The 24,028-nt window shown below is 40.6% G+C and overlaps 3 non-coding genes across 3 annotated transcripts; all 3 read right to left on the bottom strand.

Annotated features, from left to right (window-relative positions):
• Positions 1-3,183: 3,183 nt before the first annotated feature.
• On the bottom strand, positions 3,184-3,347 carry LOC140372276 (U1 spliceosomal RNA). Its single transcript, XR_011928610.1, has one exon. It is a non-coding gene; the product is annotated as a U1 spliceosomal RNA (small nuclear RNA).
• Positions 3,348-7,502: 4,155 nt separating this feature from the next.
• Positions 7,503-7,666, bottom strand: LOC140372264 (U1 spliceosomal RNA). Its single transcript, XR_011928599.1, has one exon. It is a non-coding gene; the product is annotated as a U1 spliceosomal RNA (small nuclear RNA).
• Positions 7,667-22,676: 15,010 nt separating this feature from the next.
• LOC140372253 (U1 spliceosomal RNA) lies at positions 22,677-22,840 on the bottom strand. The gene has a single exon (XR_011928588.1). It is a non-coding gene; the product is annotated as a U1 spliceosomal RNA (small nuclear RNA).
• Positions 22,841-24,028: the final 1,188 nt, after the last annotated feature.

Below are 24,028 nucleotides of genomic sequence, written 5' to 3'. Positions count from 1 at the left end.
GAGTTGTACACGGGCCGAGAGAGACAGTGATTCAGAGACATGCAGTCCTCAGTCAGGGTCCAGCACAGCTCCACCATTCCATTCTACACACTATACACAACACCTACAGAGACACTACAACATCTACAAAGACTGTACAACACACGCACCACCAAAAGAGGACATCATTTGGAAACGATTAGAGACGTTGTCTGACTATAATTACCCATGATGCTTTGCAAGCCCATGTGCCGTTGCTAATGCTACTTCCTGTTGGGGGTTAGCCGTGTGTTAAAGTGTTTTAAAGTCACAGCTGCTTTTGGTTCTATGTCAGAAAAGACAATCCAAGCGTTTGTGGGGAAGTGAGTAGAAAGAGCAGCTTCAGCACAAACCCTAGAACCACAAACTTAACTTTATTAATCCTGTAAGAGCAGACAAAGACAGGAAGTCCCTCCCCCAAATCTGTCCCACTAGAAACAAGCAGTAGGAATTCTCACCCCTCCATGTGCATACCACACTAGTAGAAACAACACAGCATCTTGCATCTGTATAGTTAAATGCACAAGAAAAAGAAAAAAATATATATTTTAACAGATTTTCATTCAAAACGGTTTTCATTATGATGCCATCTGATGTTGAAGGCTTATTATTATGTGAAATGGGCAATACCCCCATACCCAGCTAATGTCTATTTGTATTTTTATTTTACATTTTGCTCTCTTGTTCTGCCCTGTGTTTTAAGTTTATTATATCAAAACATTGAAAAAAGAAAAGAAAAACATTTAATATATATTTTTGAAATAGCTGTATGGCTTGGAAAAAATATCAAAACAATGATGCTGTTCGGCTCTAGCTGCATGCGCCGCAGACTGCAGCTATATACAGCCATGACTTAGCTTAGCTATGCTGCAGCCACGCTGATGCCCCTATATATATATATATATATATATATATATATATATAATCTATATAATACATATATATAATACATTATATATATATATATATATATATATATATATATATATATATATATAATATATATATAAAATACATATATATATATATATATATAATATATATATAAAATACATATAAATGTATTATATAAATATATATCTATATATAATACATATAAATGTATTATATATAGATATATATTTATATAATACATTTATATGTATTTTATATATAAACTTTTTTCACCAAGGGCCGCATTTTGAAACTTATACGGAGCAGAGGGCCAAAAACAACCCGACAATGTCGAATTTGTTGAATGACAAAGTGAATTATTTGAAATTTTGCAGTTCACATTGTTTCCATGAGCCTCCACACCTTTAATAAGACTTGGAATATTAATATTAGGTTGGTATAACATCAAAATGCTTGAATGTTTCCCAGTAAAAAGTACTACTTTTGTTGTTTGGACCAATTTAGCAGGAGGATGGAGGGATTAGAAATAGGATCGAGCCAAATCATTTTACACACTTTGAATAATGTATCTTTAAGTAGAGTTAGAGATGCACCGATCAATCGGCCGCCGATTAAAAAAGCCGGTTTTATGTCGAATTGGTGACCGGCCGGTCCATCTCGTAATTTCCGTTTTTCGGCCGATCAGACTGACCCGCATGTGCGGTGCGGTGCGTAGCAGCTCAACGCGCCCAGAGCAAAACAGCTAAAAACTAGCAAGACTCATTCAGACCGCGGCGGCCAAAGCGTCCAGTTTACATTATGTAAACTATGTAAACGCGCGTCGAACACCTGCGTTTTCCGCGGCGCGATTCCTGCTTTTTCGGTGTGGAGCGCGGCGCGGAGGGTGCGATTTCCGCTCTAAACGCTTTGACAGGCGTATAAGCTTCAACGCGTTAAAATAGTACGCCTATTTAATTGTCGCACAGCCTCAAAGAAATGTTTACACAATCATCTGTGCTCTAGAATCTATAGTGCACTAGAATCTATAGTGCACAGCTGCTCACTAGAATAGTGAGCGCGTGAAGTTAGTCAAAGAGCTGATGAAACTGGAAAAGGATATTGGCAACATATGTATGCCTCATTAAATATGCTGTATTATAATAGTAAAAGTTTGAATAATATTGCAGTAAATGTACTGGGCTAAAATATAACTGCTGTACAATGTTCTTTTTGAAGATCTGAATTTGCCTTCAGCCCTCCCTGTTGCGCCCCCTTGCTCCTGCTGCCCCTGCTCCTGTCACTCCTGCTCAGAGTGACGAGATGGGGGTGGGGGTGGTCTCCTGTCCTCGTCCAGTCTCGTAGACGCACGGCTACCAAGCAGCGACATCAGTGGAAATATTAAAGCCTATAGAATGAAGCCTAAAGACTAAAGCTGTACGGTGGAAGCACCTAACGTCAAAGAAGGAGAGGAAGATGAAGAAGGGTCTCCCTGGAATAAAGCCGGTTGTTGTTGTTGTTGTTGTTGTTGTTGTTGTTGTTGTTTTATGGCGGTTGGCATCCAATTGTTGCATTACCGCCAGACTTTATTCCTCAGACTTTTCGTAGTCCTCAGACTCTGTCGTAGTCTGTAAAAGAACTCCTTCCATTGCTTTGGTGTTACAAAGCCCATGAGGTCATGATATGTCTTTGTGACTAGAATAGTTGTTGTTTGTTTGAGTCTGAGGACAAAGCACTGGAAGTCAAGGCACTGGAAGAAGAACTTTTAGGACTAGGACAAAGTCTAAGGAATAAAGTCTGGCGGTAATGCAACACTCGGATGTCAACCGCCATAAAACAACAACAACAATTGGCTGAAGCCTCAAATGGTTCATGGGGCTTCACTCAGATTTCATCTTTGATACAAAGTGTACTTGCGCTAAAAATGTGAAGCCTCAAATGGTTCATGGGGCTTCACTCAGATTTCATCTTTGATACAAAGTGTACTTGCGCTAAAAATGTGTTTCTGAATTTTATTTGTATCTTTCAAAAAAAACCCTATTGTTTTATTTTGTTCATGAACCTGTATCAATTCAACTGAATTTTTTTTTATAAAGTCCAGAAACAACAGTATCTGGGAGATGCTATACATGTTTTGACCACAAGGCGGCGTAATGGCGCAAATGAGTCTGTAGTAGATTAGACTCGTACTTTTAATCACAGTTTGAGAAATGACCTCAATAATACAAAAAGTGACGATAATAAAGTACAAAAGGTGGTACTTTGACCCGTTTCAATTTACTTAAACCGTGTTATCAGGGGAGAGCGCGAACGCAGTCCCCCACTACCATAAATTATGCAGTCGAGATTCCCACATTTGGGGAATTCGCAGGGGTCAGCACAACCGGAGTGCAATGGCTGAGCCTCGCCCTGGGTGAACCACCTTCATGATCATGGTATCTCCCCTGCCAGGTAAGTATGAGTTGTACACGGGCCGAGAGAGACAGTGATTCAGAGACATGCAGTCCTCAGTCAGGGTCCAGCACAGCTCCACCATTCCATTCTACACACTATACACAACACCTACAGAGACACTACAACATCTACAAAGACTGTACAACACACGCACCACCAAAAGAGGACATCATTTGGAAACGATTAGAGACGTTGTCTGACTATAATTACCCATGATGCTTTGCAAGCCCATGTGCCGTTGCTAATGCTACTTCCTGTTGGGGGTTAGCCGTGTGTTAAAGTGTTTTAAAGTCACAGCTGCTTTTGGTTCTATGTCAGAAAAGACAATCCAAGCGTTTGTGGGGAAGTGAGTAGAAAGAGCAGCTTCAGCACAAACCCTAGAACCACAAACTTAACTTTATTAATCCTGTAAGAGCAGACAAAGACAGGAAGTCCCTCCCCCAAATCTGTCCCACTAGAAACAAGCAGTAGGAATTCTCACCCCTCCATGTGCATACCACACTAGTAGAAACAACACAACACAGCATCTTAAATCTGTATAGTTAAATTCGGAGTGCATATGAAAGTGTATATATATATATATATATATATATATATATATATATATATATATATATATATATATATATATATATATATATATATATATATATATATATATATATATATATATATATATATATTACAGATTTTCATTCAAAACTTGTTTCATTATGGCACCATCTGGTGTTGAATAGTAATTATTACATGAAATGGGAAATTTGTGAGCAAATACCAACCAATGAGAATTAAACACATTTCCCCCCCACTTTTGGTTCCATTAAGCGCCAATGTTGGTGGAAAAAATATATAATTATGTGAAAGCAATACTATTAAATAACAAAAGTTAAAAAAAAAAGAAAAAAAAAGAAAAGCCATTTCCAAGCTTTAAAACAACAATGAAATTGTAGTACAATAACAGAACTTTCAAGAGGAATAATATCTAATATATACCAATGAATTGATAATTTGAACAGCTATTACAAAATTTGAACAGCTACTTTACAAAAAACGTCATAAAGCGCTGGTGAGTGCTGCTTGTTGCAACGCTCCCTCTCTTTCCCAAACTTTTTGTGCTCTATTTATTGTAATTTTGCAGATATGCGCTGGATCCGCTTTGATTCAACTTTTTTTCATAGAATTATTGAGTGTTTTTGTCGTTACGATGTGCGCAGGTTCCCAGCTCCACCGGCCTGTGCTTGTTTACACGAGGGAACCGCTGCTGGCGCTCAGGAGAGCGGTAGTTTCCCCCCGTGACAGACAAGAAATCCATGCTGAAGTTCTTTGTGGCCTTCAGACCGGGGCGTCCAACGTGTCCAATTTACATTCAAAGTCTGTAAACGCGCGTTGAACGCGTCCTGCATGTTGGCGTCGAGCACGGCGCGTCGGGGTCTGGATGCTTTCGACGCCCGTCTGATGCCCCCTTCAGACCGCGGCGTCAAAAGCGTCCAGTTTACATTCAGTCTATGTAAACGCGCGTCAAACTCCTCCTGCGTTTTCCACGGCGCGATTCCTGCGTTTTCGCCCCTCTCAACGCTTTGGACGCACGTTGGAGGGTCACGCGTCCAAAGCGTCCGCCGCCGACATGTTCTGCTTTGTTCAACTTTGTGCGACAGATGCGCCGCAGCAGCCAATCAGAGATGACGCTCTAGTGACCGGCTACGCACGACCCAGAAGAAGACCCAAAACAAACCCGCAAGATTAAAAAAAATCCTTAAGACGCAGCTCTTGGGGCAAATAATGATATTGACTAAACTCTGCTCAGCTCTGAAGTATATGCGGGTCCCAGACGGGCCCCGGGGCCCATCACCTCCACTTTTGGACTTTGTAAAGTTAATAAACCAAAGCCATGATCCGCCATTAAACTCCACAACACCACGAGAAAAGCAACACAGCACAACTCCTCCACTGAGCATGTGCAGGACGACTCGGATGCACGTCTGCTGCTGAGTGTATTTTACAGACATGAGTCCGAGGCGTCGAGAACGCGCCTCCGGAGCGTTTGTCTTCAAATGTACAGGCGTCCAACTTCTGCGTCGGGTGCGAATTTGACGCCGCGGTGTGAGGACTGCTTCACAAGTAGCATCCTTCAATGTGAATGGCACTGAACCAAATCAAACGAACAACAGGAAACTTATTTAAAATCCTACAATTATCAAAAGAAAAAGGAGGCAGGGTTTACCTTGTGTCAGTTCAGATCAGAGCATTGTTGGTGTCACCCAGAATATGAAGCTCCCTTCTGATTTAGATTTTACTCAAGGCTTTTAAATCGGAAAGTTCAAGGGGAATAATATCTAAATGATATCAATGCATTTGCATCTGGACAGTGACTCTACTAAGTATATTAAAAACAAGTGGGAAGGAGAGAGCCGTCTTGTTTTGATGGACAGAGAGTGGGAAGATGTTTGTACATCCCTGTGGAACACGACAAAATGACATGTTTGAAGAGCGTTTTGTTGGAAAAATGTATCACGTTTTTGCAAAACACCACGTCAAACAGTTGGAGAAATTGTGGGAGCAGGAGACAAACCACCATCACGTCTTGTTTGGACTGAAATGAAGGTTGCTCTGTAAACAGTTTTTTGACATCGAGATTCCACTAAATTTTGGAACGATGTACTTGGGCCTAAAATCCCCTGCAGTGGACACAGTGTAATGTGCTTTTGGCGGGAAGAAAAGCCATGACCAAGAAATGTTTATTAAAAAAAACTACGGCCAAGGACTGGACGTGGTTACCCTCCACGAGTCCGAAGGTTCGCAAGTCCGAAGGTTCACAAATCCGAAGGTTTTAAAGGTTCACTAGTCCGAAGGCTCGCTAGTCCGAAGCTTCACTGGTCCTTAGGTTCACTGGTCCGAAGGTTCACTAGTCCGAAAGTTCCTCATAGGCTAAAGTGAAGGTGCAGACGGCATCAGGATGTAGTCAGTCTGTAAAATGCGCACAAAGCACGACGACACGCACTGGGGCTCGTCACGTTTAATGTACCAGCTGCTCACAGGAGGCACCGCAAGTTGTACTGTGTATATAAAAATAACAAGGGAACATCTCGAATCCTCCGCTTTATGCCCTCATTTGATCATAAGAAAAATGCGTGAACAGAATCCTCCGTTCTATGCCTTCATTTGATTATAAGTATAGAAATACGCGTGATCCGATCACCGTAGGATTGGTAGTCAAAAAGGAAATTCAGCTGGCCAAGATGGGAGTGTCTACAGGGCCGCGGCGCGCGGCCAAAACTGCTATGCTATTTTGTGCCGCGGCTCCTGAAACTGCTGCGCTATTTGACCGCGCCGCGGCTACTGGAAAACGGTTTAATCCCGGAGTTAATTAATTAATTAATAATACGATAAGGAGCTCAGGCTATGCACAGAAACAAGTCGGTTATGGAAAATACGTGAGTTTAATCATAAAAAGTGCATCAACACTAAAAAAGTCTTAAAAGCCAGTGTGTAGGGCAAAGGGAGGCGAGGAGAGCTGCGCGGACTCACACCTTCGGACCCGTGAACCTTCGGACTAGTGAACCTTAAAATGTCTGAATTTTCGGACTAGTGAACCTTCCGACTCGTGGGCAGCCACCCTGGACGTAATAACAGGAATTAGACAAATGTAAAAAAAATAACATTCAGACTTAATTTGGAAACGGATGAATTTGACCAACTCTGGACTTGTTGGGGCAGTTTATATACTTGTTAAAATGATTAGTTGATGTTGATTTTTTTATTGACTCATGTTCTGCTCGTTTTTGTATTTTATTTTGGTACTGTGGATGAGAATTAGGATCGAGCAAAATCATTTACGCACTTAAAATAATTTATCTTTAAGTAATTACGATTCACTTTTTAAAATGGGACTAGTAGAGTTAAATAGAGCTTTTGTTTTTCCATTGCATGTGCAGCACTTCAATCACTTTTATTAAATGCACTCACTAAACGGAAAATAAAGTGAGTTGTGTCAACTCCAATTACAGTTCTTGCAAACCTCACAATCAACTCAAAGTAATAATGACACATGTACTGTACTGACAAACAGGTTTCCACTGATTCAGATTACAACAGCTGCACTAATGGGTGAAGATGTACTTCAACACTTGTATTTATTTATCATTGCAATTTAACCATGTTATCAGGGGAGAGCGCGAACGCAGTCCCCCACTACCATAAATTATGCAGTCGAGATTCCCACATTTGGGGAATTCGCAGGGGTCAGCACAACCGGAGTGCAATGGCTGAGCCTCGCCCTGGGTGAACCACCTTCATGATCATGGTATCTCCCCTGCCAGGTAAGTATGAGTTGTACACGGGCCGAGAGAGACAGTGATTCAGAGACATGCAGTCCTCAGTCAGGGTCCAGCACAGCTCCACCATTCCATTCTACACACTATACACAACACCTACAGAGACACTACAACATCTACAAAGACTGTACAACACACGCACCACCAAAAGAGGACATCATTTGGAAACGATTAGAGACGTTGTCTGACTATAATTACCCATGATGCTTTGCAGGCTCATGTGCCGTTGCTAATGCTACTTCCTGTTGGGGGTTAGCCGTGTGTTAAAGTGTTTTAAAGTCACAGCTGCTTTTGGTTCTATGTCAGAAAAGACAATCCAAGCGTTTGTGGGGAAGTGAGTAGAAAGAGCAGCTTCAGCACAAGCCCTAGAACCACAAACTTAACTTTATTAATCCTGTAAGAGCAGACAAAGACAGGAAGTCCCTCCCCCAAATCTGTCCCACTAGAAACAAGCAGTAGGAATTCTCACCCCTCCATGTGCATGCCACACTAGTAGAAACAACACAGCATCTTGCATCTGTATAGTTAAATGCACAAGAAAAAGAAAAAAATATATATTTTAACAGATTTTCATTCAAAACGGTTTTCATTATGATGCCATCTGATGTTGAAGGCTCATTATTATGTGAAATGGGCAATACCCCCATACCCAGCTAATTTGTATTTTTATTTTACATTTTGCTCTCTTGTTCTGCCCTGTGTTTTAAGTTTATTATATCAAAACATTGAAAAAAGAAAAGAAAAACATTTAATATATATTTTTGAAATAGCTGTATGGCTTGGAAAAAATATCAAAACAATGATGCTGTTCGGCTCTAGCTGCATGCGCCGCAGACTGCAGCTATATACAGCCATGACTTAGCTTAGCTATGCTGCAGCCACGCTGATGCCCCTATATATATATATATATATATATATATATATATATATATATATATATATATATATATATATATATATATATATATATATATATATATATATATATATATATAATCTATATAATACATATATATAATACATTATATATATATATATATATATATATAATCTATATAATACATATATATAATACATTATATATATATATATATATATATATAATCTATATAATACATATATATAATACATTATATATATATATATATATATATATATATAATATATATATAAAATACATATAAATGTATTATATAAATATATATCTATATATAATACATATAAATGTATTATATATAGATATATATTTATATAATACATTTATATGTATTTTATATATAAACTTTTTTCACCAAGGGCCGCATTTTGAAACTTATACGGAGCAGAGGGCCAAAAACAACCCGGCAATGTCGAATTTGTTGAATGACAAAGTGAATTATTTGAAATTTTGCAGTTCACATTGTTTCCATGAGCCTCCACACCTTTAATAAGACTTGGAATATTAATATTAGGTTGGTATAACATCAAAATGCTTGAATGTTTCCCAGTAAAAAGTACTACTTTTGTTGTTTGGACCAATTTAGCAGGAGGATGGAGGGATTAGAAATAGGATCGAGCCAAATCATTTTACACACTTTGAATAATGTATCTTTAAGTAGAGTTAGAGATGCACCGATCAATCGGCCGCCGATTAAAAAAGCCGGTTTTATGTCGAATTGGTGACCGGCCGGTCCATCTCGTAATTTCCGTTTTTCGGCCGATCAGACTGACCCGCATGTGCGGTGCGGTGCGTAGCAGCTCAACGCGCCCAGAGCAAAACAGCTAAAAACTAGCAAGACTCATTCAGACCGCGGCGGCCAAAGCGTCCAGTTTACATTATGTAAACTATGTAAACGCGCGTCGAACACCTGCGTTTTCCGCGGCGCGATTCCTGCTTTTTCGGTGTGGAGCGCGGCGCGGAGGGTGCGATTTCCGCTCTAAACGCTTTGACAGGCGTATAAGCTTCAACGCGTTAAAATAGTTCGCCGCAGAAAAGTTCAGATTTGTTCAACTTTTCTGCTTCATGGCGTGTCTTTGTTGGAATACAAGAAGGACGGAGCCTGGAGGAAGATCAGTGAGGACTGGACAGTGGGGTAAGTTATTACAACTTTGAGACGATTAAAATCTGTGTTGATAGTTGATGCGGTCCAAATAATTTGCGCTTGTTTGTGTTTGAGGAGTTCATGTGTTTATTCAGAGGAATCTGTAGAAGAGAAGTGAAACATTATATGAAGGGGCCAGAAGAAGCAGCAGCAGGGCTGTCAGAAGAGTTGTTGTTCTGCTCAACTAGCAGAGAGCTAGGCTACGAGCTAATGCTAACAAGAGATCTCATCCACCTGAAATGAGACTTTAAAAATACTTTGATGCATTTGAGACATACATTACGTGGATACAAAACTTAAATTACTGACTCGAATAGTGAAATGAGTGACTACAATCTAATATCAAGCCTATTTAATTGTCGCACAGCCTCAAAGAAATGTTTACACAATCATCTGTGCTCTAGAATCTATAGTGCACTAGAATCTATAGTGCACAGCTGCTCACTAGAATAGTGAGCGCGTGAAGTTAGTCAAAGAGCTGATGAAACTGGAAAAGGATATTGGCAACATATGTATGCCTCATTAAATATGCTGTATTATAATAGTAAAAGTTTGAATAATATTGCAGTAAATGTACTGGGCTAAAATATAACTGCTGTACAATGTTCTTTTTGAAGATCTGAATTTGCCTTCAGCCCTCCCTGTTGCGCCCCCTTGCTCCTGCTGCCCCTGCTCCTGTTGCTCCTGCCTCTGCTCCTGCTGCTCCTTCAGGGAATGCTTGTCCTTCTGCTGCACCCACAGGTGTAAAAGCATTTGGTTGGATTACAATTTGTTTTTTAACCCATCCATCCATCCATTTTCTACCGCTTGTTCCCTTTCGGGGTCGCGGGTGACTGGAGCCTATCCCAGTGACTTCGGGCCTTAGGCGGGGTACATCCTGGACAGTGGCCAACTTGTCGCAGGGCCAACACAGAGACATAACAGACAGTTCACGCTCACATTCATTCACTAGGGCCAATTTAGAGTCACCAATTTTGCCTAACACATGCATGTCTTTGGATTTTTTAACCCGTGTCATCTAAATTGCAATGTGTGTTTTTTGTAGGCCAACGAGGGAGAGGTGCTGGAGCCAGAGTCCTCCAGCTTTGAGAGGGAGGTCCTGGAGCCAGAGTCCTCCAGCTTTGAGAGGGAGGTCCTGGAGCCAGAGTCCTCCAGCTTTGAGAGGGAGGTCCTGGAGCCAGAGTCCTCCAGCTTTGAGAGGGAGGTCCTGGAGCCAGAGTCCACCAGCTTTGAGAGGGAGGTCCTGGAGCCAGAGTCCTCCAGCTTTGAGAGGGAGGTGCTGGAGCCAGAGTCCACCAGCTTTGAGAGGGAGGTCCTGGAGCCAGAGTCCTCCAGCTTTGAGAGGGAGGTGCTGGAGCCAGAGTCCACCAGCTTTGAGAGGGAGGTCCTGGAGCCAGAGTCCTCCAGCTTTGAGAGGGAGGTCCTGGAGCCAGAGTCCACCAGCTTTGAGAGGGAGGTGCTGGAGCCAGAGTCCTCCAGCTTTGAGAGGGAGGTCCTGGAGCCAGAGTCCTCCAGCTTTGAGAGGGAGGTCCTGGAGCCAGAGTCCTCCAGCTTTGAGAGGGAGGTCCTGGAGCCAGAGTCCTCCAGCTTTGAGAGGGAGGTCCTGGAGCCAGAGTCCTCCAGCTTTGAGAGGGAGGTGCTGGAGCCAGAGTCCTCCAGCTTTGAGAGGGAGGTGCTGGAGCCAGAGTCCTCCAGCTTTGAGAGGGAGGTGCTGGAGCCAGAGTCCTCCAGCTTTGAAAGGGAGGTGCTGGCAGCGCTCTGGGACTGACCCTCCTCATGTTCCATCTTCTTCCTCTCCTGCAGAGGGTTCCAGCTCATTCAAAAGAATGTGTAAAATTACAAATGTATAAATTACTATATGAAAATAGTTAATTTGATTTCAATCTGGAACCATTGGACCATGAAGAGTAGATGAATGAGCTGCATTTTCAGCAGGAGAAATGGACTCCTTTTTTCTCTTTGTGTCCCCCACTCTTCTCCAGGCCATATATTTGTTAGTATATATATATATATATATATATATATATATATATATTTATTTTTCCACAAAACAAATGACATTTTATATTATAAACGTGTGTCCTGTATACATGCACCTTTTTCATATAATACTGGGTAGTTTGTGGGAAAATCAGTGGCTAGATAGAAAATTGGTCTTGGAAAAAACGGTTTTGGCAGGTCCGACCTCCTTGAAAACCGGAAATCGGTAACGGCCAAGAATTTTGCAATCGGTGCATCTCTAGAGTTAAATAGAGCTTTTTTTTTTCCATTGCATGTGCATGTATATTGTGCAGCACTTAAATATTTTGTATTAAATGCATTATACGGTAAATACAGTGAAGATCAACCCCAAATACAGTTTTTAAAAACCTCACATTCAATTTAAAGTAAAATGGAAATGTCGCAAGTACTACACTATAACAAACAAGCTTTCACTGATTCAGATCACAACAGTAAGCACTGCTGAGTAGTGATGGGCGGATCGATACTATGGTATCGATATAGCGATACACTTTTGGCTATCAATCTCATGACAAAAATATTGATATAATTTAATAGCTTTAAAACTTAAAACCACAACTCAACAATCAAAGTTATTAGTTTTTTACGATTGAATAAACACAATTTTGATTGTTTTGTTTTATTTAGCAAAACCCTACACACAATTAGCACAACCACAAACCCAATTATTAAAACACCTTAGCTCCTTTGCAAAATGAAACACTCTTGTAAAAACTATACACTAATTTATCAAAACCATATTTTTTTACCATATGAAACACACACACACGTTGCATATGACTTAACCAGCTACACCAGTTACACACCAGTTACACACCAGTTACACACTGCTGTTGAAAACCTTAAACACTTTTGGCTAATTCTGCTTCTAAGTGCACAGAGTAGTATGGGTGAAGTACACCGTGAATTTGCAAAACATCGCTCGGATTTGCACAACTGCTCACACTTTGTGCAAAACAACACACACAGTGAACACTACACACACTTGTGTGCATCACTGTAGACACCACACAGGACACAAGACTAATGCTGTTGACTGTGTAATTTATTTTTTTCCATATACTCAAGCCAACATGGCAAAATAAAAATAAAAAATTCCCAGTTTTCATGAACATTTTATCCAGTACAAAAAAGAACCCCCCCAAACTCCTCCCCCTCCTCCTCCTGCTTGAAGTCTTCCTCTTCTTCTACCTCCACCTCGACCTCTGGCACGGCCTCTGCCTCTGCCTCTTCCTCTTCCTCCTCCTCCTTCTTATTCTCACTCTTCCTGTTCCTCTTCCTTCCATTTTGGTTTAGTTTGGTGAACTCACTTGCTGCATTTTTATAGTGCTTAAACCTGATTGGTGTGTCTACAATTAAGTGATCTTGTGTTTGTGCGCCTCATGGCTGTGTTCAATGGATTGTCACATAGGTGTGGTCATTTGGCACATAGGTGTGGTCATTTGGCACATGGGTGTGGTCATTTGACAGTCAGTGCTTTAGAATTGCAAGGAAATGACATCTTGATAAACTTCTAAACGTCTAAATACACAAGTGTGTTCAGTGTTACAAATCACTGTGTGAACTGACTTATTGTGTTTACAGTAGTGCAGATCTGAGGCCGAGTTTTGCTCCTTGAGTGTAAGGTTTTGATAATTGGGCAAAACTTTAGATTTTAGTGTTTATTCAATCGTAAAAAAAAACTGTAAACAAACACTGCCTATATTTATGCCACTAAACACCCCTTTTTACACAGCAGAATGGACTCTTCCATCCATGGATTGTCAGCATGGTGCTCGCGTGTCTCCCTCCAGTGGCCAGGGACTTAACCTACCTAGTACCTACTAGGTAGGTTAAGCAGTATCTATGTAGTACCTAGCATAAACACAACACACAGGAGTACATGTGCGGCATCTTAAAATGTCTGAAAGAAAAAGGAGCGCGGTATGGGCATATTTTTCACCTGTTGACAAGGAAACAGCACGCTGTAGCATTTGTGACAAGACAGTGCCTCACAGCAGTAACACAAGCAATCTCTTTAACACCTTAAATCAGTTCATCCTTCGAGTCATGCCCAAGCTGAAAAAAGACAGGAGGCAAGAGTTGAGACATTGTCTGCATCTTTTAAACAGAGGAGCTTGGTGGAAAGTTATGACCAAGGCAAAGCCATACCAGGTATTTATGAAATATGATATGAAATCATCTTTAATATTTAAACGTGTATTTATTTATTTTACAAAATAATATATAAAATCAAACCAACAAATGATATACTAGATTATATGTATGTATGTACAAGCTAGCATGTTGGCAGGAAACGCAGGACGTGCTCGACGCGCGTCTACATAGACTTTGAATGTAAACTGGACGCGTCGGCCGCCGCGGTTTTATCAATGGGTCAAAAAAAGTTAACAATTACATTTTCAAATAAATAAATACAGAACTTGAATGTGAGGGCTTCTAACAAAAAACAATCACGAGTTTCTGATTTAAATGTCCCCCCATGTTATCTATTTTCAGATAACTCCCCTTTTGCTCAGGACCTGGACCATTGGCAAGATGATCGCAAAAGACTTGCAACCCATATGTTTGGTGGGAGATGAAGGTTTCAAGTTCTTAATTAAGAAACTGGTTCCACGCTATCAAATCCCAAGCAGGAAATCTATCATGTCATCTGTCATTCCAAAACTGTATGAGCAGTTGAAAAGCACCCTAGCACCTACAAACAGTGTAGTGTTGACAAGTGACATGTGGACTTCTAGAATCCTATTTGACTGACCGGACACTTAATTGATAAGAACTGTCAGATGCAGTCGTGCAATATTACAACAATGCATGTGGCTGTTCAACACACTGCAGACAATATTACTGAACTTCTCCTGCAAGTAGCAAATGACTCAGGTATTGCTGAAAAAGTTTACACTGTTGTTACAGACAATGGAACAAATATGGTTGCAGCTGTAAGAAAAGCTGCTTGGAAATACACCCTCAACCTTATTATTAAAGACTCTATAAAGCCTGATGCTGACCTTGTGTCAATTTTAGACATTTTAAGCTATTGTACGTTTTTTCCACCACAGCGCCAGAGCAACCGACTAACTGAAAGAAATACAAAATCAGTTGCAGTTGCCACAACATAAACTCATACAGCAAGCCTTGAAATTATTATTTTTACATCCCTGTCAACATGACAGGTACCAATCATTTGGTACCTGTCATGGCTAATTCTGAATCAGTCACAAGCGTGTGTTTTATTGATGTGTAATTTATTTGGCTTCATGCTGTCGCTGCCAACATTTGAAGACACAGTAAACACGGTGGTCTTTCCTCTAGTGCTTACGCTTCCTCATATTTCCTCATCTAATTAGCTTTTGGGTGACTTTTGTTTGTTTCGTTATTAGGGATGTCACAATATTCATTTTAGTCACGATTATCATGAGAAATATCACGATTTTACGATTATTCACAATTATCAGAAAAAAGTAAGAAAACATTTATATTGTATTTTTTTTAAATAATAACATATTCCTTTATTGTCCCACATGGGGAAATTTCACTGTTGCAACGCAGGTAGATACAGAGGTAGATACAGAAGAAAAGAACAGATCACTTATAGGAAGTTTGAAAAACACTTTTCAGTAGAAGATCTCTTATAAACAAAAACTCCCATAGACAAAACCTCCCATTACCCAACAAGGGATGGAGGGGAAAAACAATAAAGATAAAAATAAATACCATTGCATGTGATCACAACAGTAATTGCACATGGATTGCACATGAATCACGACAGTAATTGCACATGAATATGACGGAATTATACATGGTTAAGTCAGTATTGCGAGTGTTCAGGACTAACAGTGTTTGTTATAAAGTCTGACAGCAGCAGGAAGGAAAGACCTGCGAAATCTCTCCTTCACACAGCGAGGGTGGATCAGTCAACTTCCCTACTCTTTAATACAGCGTATTCATTTAAAAATAAAATGGCCACAAATGGATTAAATAATATAAAATATGCTTTTGACCCCTCATTGTAGCTCTTTTAAGCATTATATAATTTATTAATGAGATGATCTCCATGGTAACGCTCGGGGGAGGGGCTTGAAACTTTCCTTTGGCTCACGCCAACAACAAACAGATTTGAAAAAAGCATTTCCAGTTAAGATTACGCTCTGGAACTACCTGTCCCCTCTTCCCTCTCCCTCTCCCTCTTCTCCTCTGAGCTTGTGCGTTCCGGGCCACTTTGCGAGCCGCACAGAGCGAGTGCTTTGCAACTCGGGAGGTTTCGGCTGAGCAGTATGTAACCACCGGCCCAAGCCTTCAGGGGGCCCTAAGCGAAAATATTTTTGGGGGCCCCTCACCACGTCATCAGAATAAATTTTATTGCCATTGTCAGTAAACAATTCACATATGGGAACTTTCTTTAACGCAAACAAAGCGCACCAAAACTCCAGGGCATCCGTTTGCCAGTTAGTTTATTCTCAACACCTCACAAGCTCAAATATTGATAACTGAAATCCCACAATGCAACTTGGTATTCTGCTGACATCACCTCTACTCCCTGTACAAATAACACACGTCCCAGATATGTTTTTGGGCGTATTTGTGGGCGTTAAGGGTCGACAGCCTCATTAGCACATTAGTTTAAATTAATGAACAGGGGGGGTCTGGGGGCCCTCCCCCAGAGATTTTTAGACCTTTTTTGGGTCTTCTGCTGCATTTTAATGTGGTCCAGCCGGCTAAAGTACTAAAGTAAGAGTCAAATGTTGAGGTTGTAATGCTATAAAATGATGATGTGATGAAACTGTGCCTGGAGAAAATGACTAAAGCCAGTTATTAATACATTAGTGTACTTAATTACTCAATACAATATTGGTTATGAAAAATAATTATGGTCAAATTGATTCATTTTAACTGAAAATGTAAAAGTAATAGTTATCCTTACTAATTTATCTTACTGCTCCCAACTGTTCCTTCTTGCCAAAGTGACAAAACAAGTTATATTCAATTAAACAAATGGCATAAGCATTGCTTGATTAACAATTAACACTGATAAAACAGTGCAAACATGTTATTCCCAGAGAATGAACAGCATGAGAAGTGAAGGTCCAAACCTCGCTATTGTGAAGCGACTGCGTTTCTGCAACTTTGCCACTTTTATATAAAAATATATAGTATTATTCTATAACAGACGTAATTATAATATGTCTGGTTATTTTTCACTATCAATTTATTATAATTTCTAACAAATAGTCTAATGATGCTTTTTAAATAAATTTAAATGTTTTATTGCTCTATTAAAAGTGAATTACAATATAAATGTTTGTTTTGATCTGAACATCACACACTGGACTCCTCTGCATGAAACAATGCTGCGATGTGATTGGCTGATGGACCTTACATGCATAAACCTTTACATTCCTCTCATTGCACGTTAAGAAGTCAAAGTCAAACAGACATCACGAGTCACGATTGATCTCACACATGGTGATGTGAGAGAGGGGACGCAAACTCAAACCCGCTCATCTCTAATTGAGGCTGCACAGGGGCCCGGGACAGGGGCCCGGGACAGGGGCCGCACACTGTTCACTCCAAAGTTTCACGTCAGAGGTTCTGGACGAGACCGGATCTCCGCCTCTTAGTGACCCGGGGCATAGACGCCGCCTCCCCGGCCTCACCTGCAGCTAACACTAACGGGCTGGTGTAAATGTTAAGCTCATTATCTTCATTCAGACATATTATGCGCGGAGCAGAGCTCTCGTCTCGCCTCCAGCCTGAGCGAACTAACGTGACAGACTCGTGTTGTTTCAAACAGCAGCATTAACCGTCTCTTTGTAAGAGAAGTTCAATACCTGGAGAGTGTTGTTGAGATTGCAGTTTCTTTACATCGTCAAGAAGTTTCTTCTTTCGTTTTTCGGCATCGGGGGGATATATTCCTCTGGACATGATGACCACGTTCTGTTGTGTTTATGTTTTGCTCTCGAGCTCCTCGCGCACAATGAAGCTGCCCAATCAGCGCAGGTTTGGTGTCTCGGTTGCCAGATTGTCATTACAAATAAATGCGGTTTGTGTGTTATATGCGCCAGCAGCTCTACTACACTAGTGGCGCACGCTGCGCTTGCACTTCGCATAAGACGGGTTGCCAGATTGGGGGCCCTATTAAAGTCTCGGGGCCCTACGCGGCTGCTTAGTTCGCTTATAGGCTGGGCCGGACCTGTATGTAACTATTTCCTTTGGTGTGTCTTCTTCAACGTTTTGCAGGAGGGCAAATAAATAACACAACTACACTCTTGCCGCAAGTACATTTTTGGACATTCGGATTAAAAACATTGTCTTTACTGACCCTGGAAATGTGGAGCACATAAAGACTCGAATTCTCGGTGGCTAAGAAATATCTTGGAACTGTGGCAACATCTGTTCCCGCAGAAAAGTTGTTCTCTAAAGCCAGTGATGTGGTCAGCCAAAAACAATGTTGACAAGTGGCTCTTCCTAAATGCAAATCTTACATTACAACCATACTAGCAGTTGATTTTAGGGGACCAGCTTTCAAAGAAATTTTTGCACATTTCAGTTCCTGTTACATTTTATGTTGCACTAGGGTGCACTTCATCTTTAAAAATAGTGTCTAACTCAATTCTGTGCACTTTTTTTTCATGTTTGTTTACTTAAATTTTGAATTTGAAATTCACGTTATATGTTTAATGCACATCCACATTGTGTACTGTGCTCAAGTTTTAAAGTTGAAGTTGTGTAAATGGCAGATTTTAGCCTGAGAAATTAAACTAAACAACTGTGAAAGTTGTGGTTTTTCTTACTTTCCAATGTTTTCTCTTTCTGATTTAGTTTAAAAGTATTTTTTCAGTTGATATTGTTTCATGTTTCAAAGCTGATCTGAGATGTCTAAAGTTTATCTGAAATGTAAAGCTGGTCTGAATGGTTTCAAAGTGAATCTGAAATGCTGTGCTCAAGTATTTGAAACATTAGTGTAGAACATTCAGAGAACTAAAAGTGACTGCCTGAATGTACTGTATTAAAATTGTCATAATTACAGTTTTTTACAATTGAATAAACACTAAAATCTAAAGTTTTGCCCAATTATCAAAACCTTACACTCAAGGAGCAAAACTCGGCCTCAGATTTGCACCACTGTAAACACAATAAGTCAGTTCACACAGTGATTTGTAACACTGAACACACTTGTGTATTTAGACGTTTAGAAGTTTATCAAGATGTCATTTCCTTGCAATTCTAAAGCACTGACTGTCAAATGACCACACCCATGTGCCAAATGACCACACCTATGTGCCAAATGACCACACCTATGTGACAATCCATTGAACACAGCCATGAGGCGCACAAACACAAGATTGCTTAATTGTAGACACACCAATCAGGTTTAAGCACTATAAAAATGCAGCAAGTGAGTTCACCAAACTAAACCAAAATGGAAGGAAGAGGAACAGGAAGAGTGAGAATAAGAAGGAGGAGGAGGAAGAGGAAGAGGCAGAGGCAGAGGCCGTGCCAGAGGTCGAGGTGGAGGTAGAAGAAGAGGAAGACTTCAAGCAGGAGGAGGAGGGGGAGGAGTTTGGGGGGGTTCTTTTTTGTACTGGATAAAATGTTCATGAAAACTGGGAATTTTTTATTTTTATTTTGCCATGTTGGCTTGAGTATATGGAAAAAAATAAATTACACAGTCAACAGCATTAGTCTTGTGTCCTGTGTGGTGTCTACAGTGATGCACACAAGTGTGTGTAGTGTTCACTGTGTGTGTTGTTTTGCACAAAGTGTGAGCAGTTGTGCAAATCCGAGCGATGTTTTGCAAATTCACGGTGTACTTCACCCATACTACTCTGTGCACTTAGAAGCAGAATTAGCCAAAAGTGTTTAAGGTTTTCAACAGCAGTGTGTAACTGGTGTGTAACTGGTGTGTAACTGGTGTAGCTGGTTAAGTCATATGCAACGTGTGTGTGTGTTTCATATGGTAAAAAAATATGGTTTTGATAAATTAGTGTATAGTTTTTACAAGAGTGTTTCATTTTGCAAAGGAGCTAAGGTGTTTTAATAATTGGGTTTGTGGTTGTGCTAATTGTGTGTAGGGTTTTGCTAAATAAAACAAAACAATCAAAATTGTGTTTATTCAATCGTAAAAAACTAATAACTTTGATTGTTGAGTTGTGGTTTTAAGTTTTAAAGCTATTAAATTATATCAATATTTTTGTCATGAGATTGATAGCCAAAAGTGTATCGCTATATCGATACCATAGTATCGATCCGCCCATCACTACTCAGCAGTGCTTACTGTTGTGATCTGAATCAGTGAAAGCTTGTTTGTTATAGTGTAGTACTTGCGACATTTCCATTTTACTTTAAATTGAATGTGAGGTTTTTAAAAACTGTATTTGGGGTTGATCTTCACTGTATTTACCGTATAATGCATTTAATACAAAATATTTAAGTGCTGCACAATATACATGCACATGCAATGGAAAAAAAAAAGCTCTATTTAACTCTAGAGATGCACCGATTGCAAAATTCTTGGCCGTTACCGATTTCCGGTTTTCAAGGAGGTCGGACCTGCCAAAACCGTTTTTTCCAAGACCAATTTTCTATCTAGCCACTGATTTTCCCACAAACTACCCAGTATTATATGAAAAAGGTGCATGTATACAGGACACACGTTTATAATATAAAATGTCATTTGTTTTGTGGAAAAATAAATATATATATATATATATATATATATATATATATATATATATATATATATATATATATATATATACTAACAAATATATGGCCTGGAGAAGAGTGGGGGACACAAAGAGAAAAAAGGAGTCCATTTCTCCTGCTGAAAATGCAGCTCATTCATCTACTCTTCATGGTCCAATGGTTCCAGATTGAAATCAAATTAACTATTTTCATATAGTAATTTATACATTTGTAATTTTACACATTCTTTTGAATGAGCTGGAACCCTCTGCAGGAGAGGAAGAAGATGGAACATGAGGAGGGTCAGTCCCAGAGCGCTGCCAGCACCTCCCTTTCAAAGCTGGAGGACTCTGGCTCCAGCACCTCCCTCTCAAAGCTGGAGGACTCTGGCTCCAGGACCTCCCTCTCAAAGCTGGAGGACTCTGGCTCCAGGACCTCCCTTTCAAAGCTGGAGGACTCTGGCTCCAGCACCTCCCTCTCAAAGCTGGAGGACTCTGGCTCCAGCACCTCCCTCTCAAAGCTGGAGGACTCTGGCTCCAGCACCTCCCTCTCAAAGCTGGTGGACTCTGGCTCCAGGACCTCCCTCTCAAAGCTGGAGGACTCTGGCTCCAGGACCTCCCTCTCAAAGCTGGTGGACTCTGGCTCCAGCACCTCCCTCTCAAAGCTGGAGGACTCTGGCTCCAGCACCTCCCTCTCAAAGCTGGAGGACTCTGGCTCCAGGACCTCCCTCTCAAAGCTGGAGGACTCTGGCTCCAGCACCTCCCTCTCAAAGCTGGAGGACTCTGGCCCCAGCACCTCCCTCTCAAAGCTGGAGGACTCTGGCTCCAGGACCTCCCTCTCAAAGCTGGAGGACTCTGGCTCCAGCACCTCTCCCTCGTTGGCCTACAAAAAACAGACATTGCAATTTAGATGACACGGGTTAAAAAACAAATTGTAATCCAACCAAATGCTTTTACACCTGTGGGTGCAGCAGAAGGACAAGCATTCCCTGAAGGAGCAGCAGGAGCAGAGGCAGGAGCAGGAGCAACAGGAGCAGGGGCAGCAGGAGCAAGGGGGCGCAACAGGGAGGGCTGAAGGCAAATCCAGATCTTCAAAAAGAACATTGTACAGCAGTTATATTTTAGCCCAGTACATTTACTGCAATATTATTCAAACTTTTACTATTATAATACAGCATATTTAATGAGGCATACATATGTTGCCAATATCCTTTTCCAGTTTCATCAGCTCTTTGACTAACTTCACGCGCTCACTATTCTAGTGAGCAGCTGTGCACTATAGATTCTAGTGCACTATAGATTCTAGAGCACAGATGATTGTGTAAACATTTCTTTGAGGCTGTGCGACAATTAAATAGGCTTGATATTAGATTGTAGTCACTCATTTCACTATTCGAGTCAGTAATTTAAGTTTTGTATCCACGTAATGTATGTCTCAAATGCATCAAAGTATTTTTAAAGTCTCATTTCAGGTGGATGAGATCTCTTGTTAGCATTAGCTCGTAGCCTAGCTCTCTGCTAGTTGAGCAGAACAACAACTCTTCTGACAGCCCTGCTGCTGCTTCTTCTGGCCCCTTCATATAATGTTTCACTTCTCTTCTACAGATTCCTCTGAATAAACACATGAACTCCTCAAACAAATCCGCGCGATGTTTTGCAAATTCACGGTGTACTTCACCCATACTACTCTGTGCACTTAGAAGCAGAATTAGCCAAAAGTGTTTAAGGTTTTCAACAGCAGTGTGTAACTGGTGTGTAACTGGTGTGTAACTGGTGTAGCTGGTTAAGTCATATGCAACGTGTGTGTGTGTTTCATATGGTAAAAAAATATGGTTTTGATAAATTAGTGTATAGTTTTTACAAGAGTGTTTCATTTTGCAAAGGAGCTAAGGTGTTTTGCTAATTGGGTTTGTGGTTGTGCTAATTGTGTGTAGGGTTTTGCTAAATAAAACAAAACAATCAAAATTGTGTTTTGATTTTAAAAGTATTTATTTGTTTACAGCGGTGCAAATCTGAGGCCGAGTTTTGCTCCTTGAGTGTAAGGTTTTGATAATTGGGCAAAACTTTAGATTTAAATGTTTATTCAATTGTAAAAAAACTAATTGGGCCAAAAAGTATGAGCATTGTATTGAACTTATGTAAGTGTACATTTGAAATTATATTTTTAATCATGACTTATACGTTATTTACTTGATATTACCATTCAACCTTGTTATCAGGGGAGAGCGCGAACGCAGTCCCCCACTACCATAAATTATGCAGTCGAGATTCCCACATTTGGGGAATTCGCAGGGGTCAGCACAACCGGAGTGCAATGGCTGAGCCTCGCCCTGGGTGAACCACCTTCATGATCATGGTATCTCCCCTGCCAGGTAAGTATGAGTTGTACACGGGCCGAGAGAGACAGTGATTCAGAGACATGCAGTCCTCAGTCAGGGTCCAGCACAGCTCCACCATTCCATTCTACACACTATACACAACACCTACGCGGGGGCCAGCCGTGGATAGTGGGCATAGAGCGCCAGCCAATCAGAATGCAGAGATTCGTGTTCATTGACAAATTCATCTCAAGAGACCCGAGTTCAATTCCTGCTGTGCCCAGAAGAAGAGGAACATTTCAAAGGATCAAAACTTTAAATATATGAAGTTTATGAGTTCAAACTTTAAATGTATAAAGTTTATGAGTTGGTGTGTCAGTTTGCACTTGTTAAAAGGTCAGATCATGAGAAGGACTCACATGCAGCTGCTGGGACTGATTTGCAATATTAATAAAATCACAAATTGATCACAAAAAGTGATTTCTGCTTCACCTTAAGAGATTTACCCACGTCACATCTTCTGCATGAATAAACTTGGAGTGGGTCAGAAAACTCCAGGAGTTTAGTCCGCAGGGGTCAGAGGTCACACTATCACATCTCTAACACTGCAGCACTGAACTGTACTATTGTGTTCAGTTTATGTTCTGCAGAGAAATAAAACATTTACTCATATTATTAATGATATGATATCTCAATCATTTAAAGAATATTGTTGTATTGCTATATTGGAAAGAAAACACAAAAAAACATGTACTTTTAAGAATATTTATTGACAGGGAAAATACCAGAAATATTAAGTTTCATTTATTTAAACTTCAGACAGCATTCATTACTTTACAGTAGTATTTACAATAAATATACAGATATATACAGTCCAGGGAAGTATGTGTGGATGTGTGACTGTAAGGGCCTGCTTCAGCTCCAGTTTGCAGAACCTGCACGTTCTCCATGGGGCAGGTGACTCCTCTCTCTTCCTCTTCTGCTGCTTCCTTTCCTCCACTCTCTGTCTTGTGGCCTCCAGCTCCCTCTGGAAGAACTCTGTGTCCACAAAGTCCTTAAAGGTGGTGTTTCTTCAGGGCTGCTGCTGCTGCTGCTGCTCAGGGCGTCCTGAGAAAGAGACGGTGATGGTCAGAGCTGTAGGAGGAGACGAGGTGATGGTCGGAGCTCTAGGAGGCGTGGCAGGTGTCGTGGTGACGACAGGCAGAGTTGTGGTGGTGCTGCCAGAGTGTCTGTGTTTGCTCCAGCTTTTT

Source organism: Eucyclogobius newberryi, unplaced genomic scaffold (assembly GCF_026437365.1).
Source record: "Eucyclogobius newberryi isolate DKJ021-1_F unplaced genomic scaffold, fEucNew1.0.hap1 SCAF_22, whole genome shotgun sequence".
Lineage (NCBI taxonomy): Eukaryota > Metazoa > Chordata > Actinopteri > Gobiiformes > Gobiidae > Eucyclogobius > Eucyclogobius newberryi.
This window is presented reverse-complemented; position numbering and strand designations above follow the sequence as displayed.